Source organism: Vanessa tameamea, chromosome 22, assembly GCF_037043105.1.
Source record: "Vanessa tameamea isolate UH-Manoa-2023 chromosome 22, ilVanTame1 primary haplotype, whole genome shotgun sequence".
NCBI classification, from domain to species: domain Eukaryota; kingdom Metazoa; phylum Arthropoda; class Insecta; order Lepidoptera; family Nymphalidae; genus Vanessa; species Vanessa tameamea.
In genome coordinates, this window is record NC_087330.1 from 4537501 (window position 1) to 4542616 (window position 5116).

Here is a 5116-nt window from a genome sequence, read left to right on the forward strand (position 1 = left end):
TGTAAGGTGACTACCACCGCACATGGACATCTGCAACACAGGGGGGCTTGCAGGTGCGTTGCCGGCCTTTGAGGAAGGAGTACGCTTTTTTCTTGAAGGTTCCCAAATCGTATCGGTTCGGAAAAACCGCCGACGAAAGCTGGTTCCACAGAGTGGTTATGCGAGGCAGAAAATGTCTTGAAAATTGAAATGTTCTGTTGTGGATTTTCGGACATCTAGGTGGTGCGGAATAGATAGATTAAAAATAAATATTAATAAAAATAAATTAAGTAACCAAGTCCTGCGCGGTAAAATGACACCCTACATCGAAATTGTGATCATTTTTTAATCGTGATAATAATTACTTGATATCAGGAAAATGTTTTTAATTTTTGATTTTTGTTTAAACTTTCCCAACCGTATCTAGTTTTGTTAGTTGTCTATATTATTGAATTTTGACTAATTGGTACATGAAAACAGAGTAAAGAATCCTTCAGTGTGTATTCGAGTGCTATTTCCGTCGAGCTAAAATGGTATTTATTTCCCTTTAAAAATATATTTCCAAGTAACTTTGAATAAAAACATTGAAGCCATGTACCACAAAAAAGATAAGTCGTGGTTACAAAGGAAGTATAAAATGTTTTTCGTTATTTATTTTAGGTATGTTCAGAATCGGAATTAAAAAAAATAAAATAAACCTAGGAATTCTTTTCAAGTGAACGAAAATGGGTTATTTTTATTTTAGTTTTGTAAATCAAGCGCGCTTTTAAAATTGGAATTCAAAATTTAAAAACCTTTAATACACATAGAAGCAGTACATTGATCGACGGATTAAAAACTACCACCGTCTTGGAAAAAAACATACCCTGACTAGAGGCCAAATACCAAAATGTCAACAGACTGGACTGTGTTCGCCCATTGCGGGCCTTAAATAGTGAGAGATCTAGTTATGTTGCGCAGTACACCGTTTCTGCCAACTAAGGAATCTCCGGGAACCAAACCTTCCGTGAGTTTCCAATAACTTGCAGATTCCTTAAATTTAACATTGTATAGTTTTAAGCGTAACAAATCATTACATGATTGGCATCCAATTCTTTGACATGTATTCATTTTATAATTAAGTTTTAATTCCTTTATAAAATTCAATTTAATTTTTAAATAAATTTTTAAAAAGTTTATTTGAAGCTCCCGAAACTTGACTATCTTTTTTCTATTGACTGTGTATATGTATTTCATTCAAAACAATGCAAATATAAATTTTATGTAAGTACACACATAAACCAAAAAAAAAGTTTTGATATTATTTCCGTACTTAACATTTTTTCATTTTAAAATAACCAAAGCTGAGTTTAATGTATTCAAAATAGCTCTCTCTACCTTTAACTTTGGAATCGCGAGGTCCTTTGAACTTTAACCGCGAAGACCCTTTAACCGCGAGGGTATGTGCGGTGGCCCATGTGGCCCACGCCTTACGCCACCTCTGACCTTGACCTGATAAGACTAGGTGAAAGAATGTATAATTGTTTACAATATAACAAAGAAATAGTCAGGGAGCGATCGTTTCATTTCCAAGGTTATTTAATGGACGACTGCAAAAAGACAAATTACTGACAAAATACAACAATTAAATACAAGACTGCGTTCAGTTAATTTTGCTCACCGCAATACTTCTTTGCATACCAATGAGTCGACCGAGGCGGTTGAATTTTATTTAAAACCTTTTTTGTATTCTTAATAGAAAATGATGTGTAAGAATAATTCACTATATAAGATACAAATAAAGTATAAGAATTATTGTAACGTATAGTATATTCCAACCCGAAACAAAAGACAAACAATGTTTGTTCGAATTGACCTTGGTTGAGAGCTTGAATATTCTATGATATTCATTATGGATTTGCAAATAATAGTTTTGAATATCGACAAAGCTGTTATCGGAAATTTGGAAGACGAATAAAGAATATATAAATAGTTAAGTGAACCAGTAAAACATTTATTAATTAAGTACAGTTTGTAGAGTACAATATAGGTGAGCTATAAGCGGATCGCAGGGAATACGTAAAGCAAAGCTATGTTTATTCTTCGATTGGAATAGGCTATAGTTTGTCTACTACTTTTATAGTCCATTTGGTATGGACTTTGTAGTTTATATTATGTATAAGTTAAATTGGTGTACGAAATATAGTTATTATTGAGAACAAAATATATGGTCTTACATTATGTTATTTTGGGCGAGGATTCAACTAAAAATTGTGTTTGTGTTCTTACCACTATTTCCAAAGGTCAGGATGTGGACATTAGGTATTTGTATTTATTTTGTTAATCACCATATTCTAGAAACAGATTATAGTTACATTTATTCATTTGTCTTACAAAATTTACTTCATTTATGTCCCGGTCGATTGACGCCGGTTCCCTGCGAACGAGGGCCTAATGTGGAATGCTGCGTTGACACACCCCATCTCATATTAGGGAAGCAGTTATAAGTGCCGGAGTCACTGCGGAAACAGTTGAAGTGAACAAACGATGCAAATATCCGTCTCTTATTCCAAAATATGTTTTTTTTTGCATGTAACCCTATTTCAACGTGTTTGCTAGAAAACAACGTTTATATTGATATATATTTTTTTGCTATTATCAAACAAGTGAAGGTGACTGGCATGGACATACCCACTTATACTTGACAACCGAGTAGTTTGTCCAGGCAAAGAATAGGCAACCCAACGTCTGATACATTCTATGCGTTTGATATTTTAAGTCAGGGTAAGAAAAATCTTATTATTTTGATGTTGCAATATTTAATAAAAAAACATTTTTTTTTAATAATTAAAAATAGTTTCTCCAGGATTTTTTAGACGCATTCTTGACATATTTTCTAATATAAATTTGTTATAAAATATGTTTCATTAATTATCAGCTCGGTGAAGATCGTTTTAGGTTCGGATCTTCTACTAATTATTCCATTTGCAGTCGAAACACTTGGGTCTTGGAGTTATAGAGCATAAGCCCCTATTAAAAGTATAACGACGGGTATAGTCGACGGGATGACAGAAGATTTTTATTTGCTATGTAGAATTCCAATTGTAATATTCTACGTGATGATCATTGGTTGGTAGTCAATGACGTCATAGGATCGTAATGAGTGTTCACATTAAAGCCTAATTAGCTAATTAAGAGTTGAGTTTGTGATATATTTACTCGTTTTTTTATTAAGATATAAAAAATAATCACAAACCAATCAAATCTATCGGTATAGTAAGTAAAACATAATTGGTAACATAGCAAATTGTTAAGATAGTAACAATTAAAATGATGAAATAATAAAAATGACATGGAATACGACCAAATGAATATTAACATAGTAAAAAAATTAATCATCATCAATCATCAATCAAATTAATCTCATCAACCATCAATCAAATAAAATTAATAGCCGAATAAAGATCACAGTGGCGTGCAATTGGACAGGCCTATGTCCAGCAGTGGACGAGTATGGGCGGCTGATGATTGATGAAAAAAATTTAGTAGTTATTTATGTGTAAGCTCATAATTAACTTTAAACTTGATATTAATCACGATCTTTAATTAACTTGAATTTATTATTATGATTTATGCAAGATCTGTAAAGAAAGTTATTTCGTACATATTAAGTTTTCGTTTTAAGAACATCTAACTTAAATTTATTTTGTGTTTGCTTACGAGAAGATCTAATTAATATATTGTTGACTAAGAAGAGAGCATCAATATAGAAAAAGCTCATCTCTTTTCAACGACGGTCTTTGTTAAAAAGGAGAAATCGTAACAAACAAACTGATTTTCGAATTTATAATATTAGTTAAGACATTAATTCCATGAGTGGCACGAGAGGCTATAATGTCGGTTATAACGGTTCTAATTATTATAGTTAGTCCAACGCATATTACTCAAACTTCTTTATTCGACTTTAACAATAACAAAAAATAACCAGCTCTTGTTTCTTTAAAAATCTCATAGTTATCTTCAATATTAAATATTTAGTATAGTGATAAAACCAAGATTTCGTGTCTTTACCGAATAATAACAAGTCGAATTGTATATAACCCTAATTTATACTAATCATACACTATTCAGTAACCGGGTTTCTTAAATAAAACACATCATATCTGATGCAACTTACATGGAAAATAGACCTTAAGTCAAATAGTGTTAAGTTGAAATTGGCACTGCTTGTATAAATGTTTGTGAAAACATCCAACGACATATAAACTATACTTAAGCCTCATTTTCGACCCAAACATATGTAACTGAAGTACTCCAAACATATGTAACTGAAGTACTAATTCAAGATTCTATCGAAGAACGTTTAAAGTATTTTATTTGTCTACGACTCTCAAGCGGTTCATTTATCGTCAAAAATATAATTAAGTTTCGCTCAAACGCACAAAAACGTTGCACCTCAATTTACTTTGAAATTTTCAAACCGTCCGAAGTCGTTTTAGTTCAAAAAATGTTTTTGATGTGAAACATATCGTGTGCCGTCGTACCGCTACGTCGTTACCGCTCATAAATCTATATATCTAACTATATATATACTATCGTTACTATATATTTGCTTGGGGAAAATGTATTTTCGTATTTTATATGCAAATTTAAGATATTTTCTATCCTTGTTGATTTCCATGTGATTATAACGTATATGTGCCATTTTGTAGGCGATGTCATAATCAAATTGCTGTAGAAATTTTGGGACTTATGATCAAAAAGTTTTCTTCTCTTCATGTTAACCTAACACTACCAAAATAATTTTGAAAAGACTAAATGTGGTGAAAATTGTGTGGTACAAGAGCTCTATGCTTCCCAGGCATCTTGGGTGGGAAACAATATTTGCTTCCCACCGAGCTTGGGTGGGAAGCAATATCTGCCGATTGTCTTAAGATGTATGTGGTATGGCGTTATCATTATAAAAAACCGTTACTGTTTATTAATTCCAGGCGTAATTTCTCTATTTCATGCTTGAGTCTTATCAGCTGATGGCAACAGTGACGGTATGCCCGGCGGCTGAAGCTATAAAGCTATATAAAGCTATAAGCGATGCCCTTTCAATCCCACAATACCCATAGCAATATCTAAATTCTCGGAAGAGTTATTCCGAATAGTC